Source organism: Canis lupus, chromosome 35 (genome assembly GCF_048164855.1).
Source record: "Canis lupus baileyi chromosome 35, mCanLup2.hap1, whole genome shotgun sequence".
Taxonomy (NCBI): domain Eukaryota; kingdom Metazoa; phylum Chordata; class Mammalia; order Carnivora; family Canidae; genus Canis; species Canis lupus.
The window spans coordinates 25,481,563-25,492,237 of NC_132872.1; the positions used below are offsets into that span (position 1 = coordinate 25,481,563).

At 38.4% G+C, this 10,675-nt stretch overlaps 1 pseudogene; it reads left to right on the forward strand.

Annotated features, from left to right (window-relative positions):
* Positions 1 to 2,456: 2,456 nt before the first annotated feature.
* LOC140625148 (elongation factor 1-alpha 1 pseudogene) lies at positions 2,457 to 4,012 on the forward strand (annotated as a pseudogene).
* Positions 4,013 to 10,675: the final 6,663 nt, after the last annotated feature.

Consider the following 10,675-nt stretch of genomic DNA (forward strand, 5'->3'; position numbering starts at 1 on the left):
AGAACCTGAGGTAAGTTATATTTGTGCCAGGAAATAAGAAAGCATCTCCTCTGTCATGCCTTTAGGGTTAGGACTGAATAAATCTAAAAAGTAATTCAGCTGGGCTCGGGTTTTGTTACTATTACGGTCACCTTCGGTGCCGTGTAGGCTTCAAGTCCTCTGGCAATGGACCCAGTCTGCCTTGTGCTTACTGTGAAACTAGAGTTCTAGGGGATCTTTCTCAGTGTTCCTGCTCCAACAACAGCCTTCAATAAGCTCTGCAGGTCTGTGTGATAGAGGGTCTCTCTTCCTGCTCTTGTTTCTTGTTACTTTGGTGCAAAGTTCATGGCGTGTTTTCTTGATTCTTCTGTTCTAGTGTTAGTCTTAGGCAGGGTCCTAGTGCCTGAGCTCACCTAGGGGTGAGATTTGCCAGGCTCTCTCTCCCTCCCTCCCTCAGTGGCACACAGCCTCTGCTTCTTATTCTTTGTAAGGGAGAGTCTATAGGCAAGATTTTCTTTCCATCCTCCAACTAGCATTCAAACCCTGTCTCTTATGATGAGGGATCTTGGGTGCAAGTGAGTTCTTTGCTTCTTCTTGCCTGGCAGCAGACGTGTGCTTTATGTCAGTACAGGATTCTGGAAAGACTGGGTATCCTTCCCTCTATCAAAAGCAGATCTCTTTTGCCTATTATCAGTGAAGGGTGTTAATGGGCATATTTTTGACCCTTCCCCCAGTATCACCTTTCCTGGCATGAGGTGAATGAGATAGTTTCTTGACCCTTCTCCAGAGACCAATTAACTTTTCCCTTGTTTTTTTTAAGCAGAATCAAGTTGAAAGTTATGTGAGGTTTTTGCACCTTCCCCTTTTCCAAATAGCTTTTGCTTTCATCAGAAAAGGGTCAAAGATTAGTTTTGTACTTGTCTCCTTATAGAGGGTAATCACAACTTTGTACTCCAGCAGGGCTGGAGTATGGATGAGCTTCTCCAAGGGCTCCCGCTTCACCCTCAGACTTTGGAGGACTGCTTGCACCTCTAAGGGTAGCTCTCTCAAGTCCCTTCCTTGCCTTAGTCTTTATGAGCACCTAGCAGAGGCCCCTTTATAAAATTAGCCCTTGTTTGCAGAATCCCCTTGTTTCTAGGATCTCAGAGATTCCCAACTGTCACATCAGCCCACTCATGGCCTTTAAGAATTTGTTAAAATTTTAGTTGTTTATTTTTTACTCACCTTTATGAGTGTTATTTCTCTTATTTTATCCCACAAGTGAAACAGTGTCTCCTGTCTCTAGAGACTTTTTATCGTTGATAATCCAGTTCTTTGTTGCCTGATGACCTTAGCTCTCTAATGTGCAAAAACAAATTTATGATTTTATAGATCCCTTGGCTATTTCTTCAATTCAAGGGCAAAAAAAATATCACCTGATATTCTTGCCCAGCTTCCTACACTTTCTAAGCCACAGTGGAACTCCCAATTTGCTTCCATTTTTCAAATATTTCCATTTTCTATGTTTTACATAGAATGTTAATGTAATGTTAATGTTCTATGTTTTACATAGAATGTTTCCATTTCTTCCATTTTCTATGTTTTACATAGAATTTAAGGGTGTAGGTATTTTCCTTAAAAGATATTTAAGTACTTAAAAGACATTAAGTAACTTAAAAAACATTTCACTGTTTTGTGGCTTGTTTTGTTTCTGTCAAGAAGTCTTCTGTTAGTCATATATTTGCTACTATTCAGATAATGTGCCACTTTATCTGAATGTTTTAAATTTTTTTCATTGAATTATTCAGCAGTTTTATAATAATGCACTTAAATTTGGCTTAATTTGAATTATCTCTCTCTTGAAGTTCACTGAACTTCTGAAAGATGTAGAGTGGGGACTAATCACTTTACTTCAACAGGGATCAAATTTGGTGGATTCTAGATACAATTTGGGTAAAACTAAATTTTTTCTCTGTTAATTGGGCATAGCCCAATTAAGAATGCCCTGTTAACTGGGCAATGCTTTCCAGTGTTTTCAGCTGAGAGTCTATTCACCTGAGACTCTTCTCACTATATCGCCTCCCACAGTGGGTTCTTAATGCAGATTGTTGTCTCTTTGGACCATCAGTATGCCAAACCTCTGCTCTGCTCTTCACAAGTGTTTTTTGTTTTGGCTCTTTTGCCTCTTTCCCTATGAGGCCTCAGAAATCAGCAAATGTCATGAGGGGGAAACTGAGTGCAAAATATTCTTTAAGTATTTAACGTTGTCACTCTAGTGTGAGCCTATAAAGACTGCAAGTTTCTATTCTGTAACAGTGCCTTTCTGCAGGACAAGGCTCAGATTCTCAATCTCTTGCCCCCATCCAGACTGACATGAGGCCCCATGAGAAAAAGTTGCTAAGGACTGTCAGTTTATCTCTCTATAGTTTAGTCCTTTCTGAAATCTTAGCTACAACTAGCTTCATTGCTTCAGCAGATCTGTTTATGCTTTAAAACAGTTAATTTGACCAGAACACAGGTGTCGTGAAAACCACCACTAAACCTAAACCAAAATGGGAAAGGAAAAGACTCACATCAACATCGTCGTCATTGGACACGTAGATTCGGGCAAGTCTACCACTACTGGCCATCTGATCTACAAATGTGGTGGGATCGACAAAAGAACTATCAAAAAATTTGAGAAGGAGGCTGCTGAGATGGGAAAAGGCTCCTTCAAGTATGCCTGGGTCTTGGATAAACTGAAAGCTGAACGTGAACATGGTATCACCACTGATATCTCCCTGTGGGAATTCGAGACCAGCAAGTATTATGTGACCATCATTGATGCCCCAGGACACAGAGACTTTATCAAAAACATGATTACAGGCACAACTCAGGCTGACTGTGCTGATTGTTGCTGCTGGTGTTGGTGAATTTGAAGCAGGTATCTCCAAGAATGGGCAGACCCGTGAGTGTGCCCTTCTGGCTTACACACTGGGTGTAAAACAACTAATTGTTGGTGTTAACAAAATGGATTCCACTGAGCCACCCTACAGCCAGAAGAGATAAGAGGAAATCATTAAGAAAGTCAGCACCTACATTAAGAAAATTGGCTACAACCCTGACACAGTAGCATTTGTGCCAATTTCTGGTTGGAATGGTGACAACATGCTGGAGCCAGGTGCTAACATGCCTTGGTTCAAGGGATGGAAAGTCACCTGTAAAGATGGGAATGCCAGCGGAACCACACTGCTTGAAGCCCTGGATTGCATTCTGCCACCAACTCGTCCAACTGATAAGCCCTTGCGTCTGCCTCTCCAAGACGTCTACAAAATTGGTGGTATTGGTACTGTACCAGTGGGTCGAGTGGAGACTGGTGTTCTTAAGCCTGGTATGGTGGTCACCTTTGCTCCAGTCAATGTTACAACTGAAGTCAAGCCTGTTGAAATGCACCATGAAGCTTTGAGTGAGGCTCTTCCTGGGGACAATGTGGGCTTCAATGTCAAGAACGTATCTGTCAAAGATGTTCGTCGTGGCAACGTGGCTGGTGATGGCAAAAATGAGCCACCAATGGATGCAGCTGGCTTCACAGCTCAGGTGATTATCCTGAACCATCCAGGCCAAATCAGTGCTGGATATGCACCTGTGCTGGATTGTCACACAGCTCACATTGCTTGCAAGTTTGCTGAGCTGAAGGAAAAGATAGATCGTCATTCTGGAAAGAAGCTGGAAGATGGTCCCAAGTTCTTGAAATCTGGGGATGCTGCCATTGTTGATATGGTTCCTGGCAAACCTATGTGTGTTGAGAGCTTCTCTGACTATCCTCCTCTGGGCCATTTTGCTGTTCGTGACATGAGACAGACGGTTGCTGTGGGTGTCATCAAAGCAGTGGACAAGAAGGCAGCTGGAGCTGGCAAAGTCACCAAGTCTGCCCAGAAAGCTCAGAAGGCTAAATGAATATTATCCCCAATACCTGCCACCCCAGTCTTAATCAGTGGTGGAAGAACGGTCTCAGAACTGTTTGTGTCAATTGGCCATTTAAGTTTAATAGTAAAAGACTGGTTAATGATAACAATGCGTCGTAAAACCTTCAGAAGGAAAGGAGAATGTTTTGTGGACCATTTGGTTTTGGTTTCTTTCTTTTTTTTTTTTTTTTTTTGTGCATGTGTGGCAGTTTTAAGTTATTAGTTTTTAAAATCAGTACTTTTTAATGGAAACAACTTGACCAAAAATTTGTCACAGAATTTTGAGACCCATTAAAACAAAAGTTTAATGAGAAAAAAAATAAAAAATAAAAAAATAAAAGTTAATTTAACTTTTTTATGACTTTTTTGTCATTAATGGAAACATTGAAAAATTATAAGCATGTCCCATTATATGCTACACATTATAATTAAATTGTATGCTAGATTGTGTTTTAAAATTTCTTAAGATATTTAAAGTGACATTTAAGAATCCAAATTTGGGTGAAGATTTATCTTTGCAGGATACTACTGCTAATACAAAAGACTCAAATCTATGAAGTATTATATTCTACATGTTACTGAATCGACACATCCACAGGTAATGACAGTACGTTAAAGTCTACTTTAATGCTAAATGATAGCAGGCAAATATCTTTTAAAATCTATCATAACAGAAATATGTAATAATTTCTGAAACCAGAAATAATTATTAAAATTATGAAATTTATTTTTCAATTGAGGGAATGGTTTTGTTACAGAATTTTTTTCCTCCGGTGCCCATGGTTCTTGGTCACACCACTTCAAAGAATGAAGAGGTTGACCACACAGAATGGTGGGCAGCAAAGATTAAAAAAAAAAAAAAAAAAAAGCTTTATTGAGTGATAGTGAAGCAAAGTTTATTGAATGATAGTACAAAGCTCCCAAAGAGGGAGGGACCAGAGAGGGTTGCCACCAGGGTTTCTAAGTCTAGCAGGTTTTATGAGCTTATTGGTGGCTGTTTTAATCTGATTAACCTTCCATGAGCCTGTCATCCAATCAGGTTTTTATCATCTATCTACCATGTGGGAACAGGTGGAGGGCTCCTTCTAGAGTGGTGTAAAATCCTCTTAGGGCATGGAAGGTGGGGAGAGGGAGGGGGAGCTGGCATTGTTGGAGCTTGTCCCTGCCTGCCTTCCAAATAACCTTCCACAGCTATACGCATACCAAGGCACACCATTTTCCTGTCTTGTTTTAATTTTTTTTGAGAGACCAGTGAATCACAATGTTCTTAGACTAATGAGATTCTGTACAATTTGTTTCTTGTGGCATTCTTACTGGCCTTGATTTCTTTCCCCTGTACAATGCATCCCTAAACTTTTTATTTTTAGTTTGTAATATCTTTCTATTATTCCAGATAGTTCCTCAAATGTCTTGCGATGAATTAGAATATATTCCCACATTTATCCAGATCTTATCCATGTTCTTATTTTTGACAACACGATTGCTACATTTCTCTAATCTAAACCAGGGTTAACAATGGATTTCATCTTATATGGCAATTCTAATCAAATAGAACTATCTTAAACTGTTTGAAAAGATTCTAAGGGGGGATCCCTGGGTGGCATAGCGGTTTGGCGCCTGCCTTTGGCCCGGGGCGTGATCCTGGAGATCCGGGATCGAATCCCATGTCGGGCTCCCGGTGCATGGAGCCTGCTTCTCCCTCTGCCTGTGTCTCTGCCTCGCTCTCTCTCTCTCTCTCTCTGTGACTATCATAAATAAATAAAAATGTAAAAAAAATAAAAAATAAATAAATAAATTTAAAAAAAAAAGATTCTAAGGGGACATCCAAGCCCAGTTAGAAAATGTAGAAAGATAATTTAATGAGGTGTTTCATGCATTGGAAGGTAGAATAGTAACACGCAATCTTATTAGATCTTGAGTACTTAAAGTTGGACACAAAGTTTAAAGTCCACAAAAATTTGTTAATTGACTAATTTCTTTACTGAAAACTCATGAACTAAACTCATGAAAATAACTAAAAATTATTTCTGGTTTTATTAATAGTTATTCTACTTGAAGAAGAATCATCCCATATGAATAGCTTATTAACCTCCTCTTTTGACCTCATGTCTAATTCATATTTATATTCCCCTGTAAAATTTGTCAATGGCAAATTCCCACTAAATATTTTTTAACCAGATGTAATTGATTATATTTTAAAGTATAAATAACCAAAGTATAAGCAACCAAAACCTCTGGAAACATTTATTATTAGTGTTTTACAACAACTTTATGTTTGACAAAGAATATAAGACTTAGCTATGGAGAAAACTCTTAGCCCAGGGGAGATGGGTGGGAGGATGAGTTAAATATGTGATGGGAATTAAGAAGGTGGGAATTAAATAGGTGATAGGTGACTTAACTACAGAGAAAACTCTTACTCAGTGGGAAGATGAGTTAAATAGGTGATGGGGATCCCATCAGTTTGTTGTCTATAGTTAAGAGTCTGTTTCTTGGTTGCCTGTCTTTTTCCTCTATGATCTTGTTTTGCTTCATAAATTCCACATATGAGTGAAATCATGTGACATTTGTCTTTCTCTGACTTATTTTGCTTAGCATAATACACTCTACTTCAACACACATCATTGCAAATGGCAAGATTTCACTCTTTTTTATGGCTGAGTAATATTTTATTGTATATGTACCATATCTTCTTTATCCATTCATCAGCTGATGGACATTTGGGCTCTTTCCATGATTTAGCTATTGTTGTTGCCTCTATAAACATCGGGGTGTATGTATCCCTTCAAATTAGTGTCTTTGCATTTTTTTGGATAAATATCTAGCAGTGCAATTGCTGGGGATCTAAGATAGTTCTATTTTTAATGTTTTGAGGAAACTCCATACTGTTTTCCAGAAGGCAGAACCAGTTTGCATTCCCACCAACAGTATAAGAGGGTTCCCTTTTCTCTGCATCCTCACCAACATCTGATATTTCTGATTGCTAGCAGAATTTCTGATGAGAAGTTCACTGTAATTCTTTTTTTCTTTATTTTCCCTTTATTAGAAAAAGTGTTTTTTGCCTCTAACTTTTTAAAAGATTTTCTCTTTGTCTTTCATTTTTTGCAGCTTGCATATGATGTAATAAATTATAGTTGTTTTATTGTTTTGGGGTTTTTTAATATTTATTTATTTATTTATTTATTTATTTATTTATTTATTTATTTATTTATTATAGTCACAGAGAGAGAGAGAGAGGCAGAGACACAGGCAGAAAGAAAAGTAGGCTCCATGCACTGGAAGCCCAATGTGGGATTTGATCCCGGGTCTCCAGGATTGTGCCCTGGGCCAAAGGCAGGTGCCAAACCGCTGCACCACCCAGGGATCCCTGTTTTGGGGTTTTTTTGTATGCTTTTATTTGGGTGGTTGTTTTTGTTTTGTTTTTAGTATTTGTGCTTGTGTTGTCTGAGCTTCTTGGGTCTGTGGTTTAGGGTCTGTATTAATTTTGAAAGGTCTTGACCATTAGTACTTCAAATAATTTTTGTTGTGTCATTCTCTTTCTTCTAGTAATCCACTTATGTATATGTTATACTTTTTGATATGATCCCACAGTTCTTGGATATTCTATTTTTCTTCTGTCATTATCTTTTCTCTTAACATTTCAGTTTAGGAAGTTTCTATTAACCTATATTCAAGTTCACTGATTATTTCCTAGACTGTGTTTAGTCTATTGATAAGCTCAAAGGCATTCTTTACTTCTATTACAGTGTTTTTGATTCTTTCGAGGCTTTATTAGATTTTCTACTTTTCTGCTTAGCATTGCCCATGTGTTGCTGCCCATAGTTTACTTTTTCCATTAGAGTCCCTAACATATTAATCATAGTTATTTTAAATTTTATGCTGAACAATTTTGACAACTGTGTCATACCTATGCCCAGTTCTGAGGATTGCTTTGTTTCTCGAGACTGTGTTCTTCCCTTTTAGCATACATTGTAATTTGTTGTGGTGTGGTTGAAACCTCAACATTATGGGAACTTTAATTCTGATTAATTCTGTCTTTCCAATGGGTTTTTGTCCTTCAGGGTGGTGTCTGTGACCTTCACAGGTGTTTCTTAGCTTTCTTCTTTCTTAGGTGTAACAGAAAGGCTAGAAGGAGCTGGAGTGGGAACAGTGCTATTACTTCAGATGTGAAAAACTTCTAGTAAAGCCCTTTTCCTTGAAAAGAGCTTTTTGTTATGGAAAACCTTTGGCACTATTTCATAATGATCACTTTTCCCTGCTTTTGCCAAAGCTATGAGGATATTTTTCTTGATTCTTTATCAAGAGGACCTAATGGGGTTCTTTTTTTAAAAATATTTTTATTTATTTATTCATGAGAGACACCGAGAGACAGAGAGAAAGAGAGAGAGAGAAAGAGAGAGGCAGTCTCCATGCAGGGAGCTGTTGTGCCCAAGATTGCGAATCTGAGAAACCACCAAGGAGCCGACACCGATGCAAACACACGAAGGTTTATTTACAAGCTTGAGCTTGGGTCCAAGTATACCTGACACAGCAGAACAGGGACTTGGACCCCGAGGTGGGTTTCAGCTTAGTTTTAAGGACTGGTCTAGGGGACCTCCAGAAGGGGTGGAGCAATTCCTCAAGTTCTGTTTACATTTTGATATGGGGCCTTCAAGGGCATTGAGCTCTGTTCTTATTCTAATAGGGGCTTCCTGCCACTGGCTTGGGCTCTGTTCTCATTCTAATATGGGGCTTTCTAGGACGTTAAGCTGTAAGCTGTTTTCTTCCTGTAACTGAAGTAAGGTAAAGTTCAGCTCTTATTCACAGGGGCCTGGGATGGCTGTACTTGTGATAACGCTGAACTTAAAGTGGAATGGCCTTAATTTTCTCGGCCTCCACAGAGCCTGATGTGGGACTCAATCCTGGGACTCCAGGATCACGCTCTGGGTGGAAGGCAAGCACTAAACCACTGAGCCACCCAGGGATCCCCCCCTAGTGGGGTTCTTGAAGGTAAAACCTCCCAAATTTTGCCTCCACCCTCACCCAATAGTTGGGTTTCTCAGTCTCTTGCTGGTCCACATTCAGTATCTAGCAATTTATAAAAATCACCACCTAAGTGTCCCTACTAGTTTATGGCTGCTGTGGCTTCTCCTCCAGATAAGCAGGTCTTGGCTGTGACTCTCTGTATTCACCTGTCTTCCCAGATTTCAGGGTAGAGGTTTACCCTGTAGCATGGTTCTCTAATGGGTCCAAGAAAAGCCATTGATTTTCTGCTTGTTTATCTTTGTTTCGTTGTGAGAACAGGAGTAACATCTTCCAAGCTTTTTTCATGAAGGAGCAAAACCAAAAGTCTTAGAGAGAAAAAAAAAATTAACATAAGTGTTTCTGAAAAAATATGTGAAGATCTTAACCTGGTGAGAATAGGAATGGAAATCATAATGAATTCTGAATGATTTCTATTCTTTCATTCTATGTGTCTTTGATTGCAATATGCATTATAACTATTAAGATATTAATATATGTCCAATGTATCTCAAGTTGTGAAATGGCTGGTATGAGAAAACTTACCTGACCTTTTTGGCATTATTAGGAGAAGGAAAAAATAAACTAGGGGAAGAAATTGTTTTTTTCATGAACTCAAACTCAGTATAAATTCAAGGTCCCTACCCTTATAAATACTTAACATGCAACACATGATTTTGCTTGAGTTTGTACATATGAAGTGTGGTTTTTCCAACATCAGTGCATCCCAAGTTACGTTGAGATATTTTATGTACAAAGATTTCACCATTTATTTGTAGCCATTTTTCACAAGACCTTTAAAAATGAACACCAACAAAAACCATTCTGTTCTTCTCTTAACAGTTATCTCTGTCTAGATCCTACCAAGTTATATCTGGTATACAATATATGTCTGATGAGTTGACTATTTTGATCTTATATCCAGATTTCCAATATTAGATTCAATGTTCCTTCTAAGAAATGAAGAATCCAGGCCCCTTTACATATGAAAAATTTGGGAGACTTTGACCTTACTTCAAATTCTCCCCATCACTTAATAACAAGTGTCTTCCTCCTGGCCACTCCTGAGTGTATATCTTCCTCACAGAACAAAAAACTAACTTCAAGTGGAAAAAAAAAAAAAAAAGATTTGTTTCCTTTATTCTCAATGGCAAGTTGAAAAATTATTCAACAGGGAATTATCTAGTCAGAATTATTAAACTGATCAAATTCATCTTTGGTAACACTTCATCATTCTTTCTGCACCATTTCCTACTGGCTGCATTTCTTCTTACTAGCCCCTCAATACCAAGAACGTTTATTTGATCCAATAACTTAGGTCTGATCTGAAATTATTACTTAGATCTTCTTTTTCTCTCTGACAGAGGTTTTTGGTTTTGTTTTGTTTGTTCATGTAACTCATCTTGATTAGATGTTGGGTAGAAAGAATACAATTTTAATTCATACTGACATATAAAAGACTGATAGCTTTCCAAGGTCTATTTGCCCTAGAGGAGTTGGTAGTTAATGAACCTCTGATTGAGTTTTAAGGGACCATTTGTTTAGTGAAAGAGAGATCATTAAAATTTCATTTTAAAGCTGAAGCCAGGGCCAGGACAGAGATCAAAACTGGGATTGAAGTCAAGATTAGTCCCAGTTATGGTCTATGCTTTCCCCTCAGAATGGGATAGCATTGAAGAACAGAGAAAACAGTGTCTATTCTTGGAGGAGATGATATCCTTGAATTCAGGGGATGAAGTCACAGGCCAGAAAAGGAGCAGAGAGTGACAATG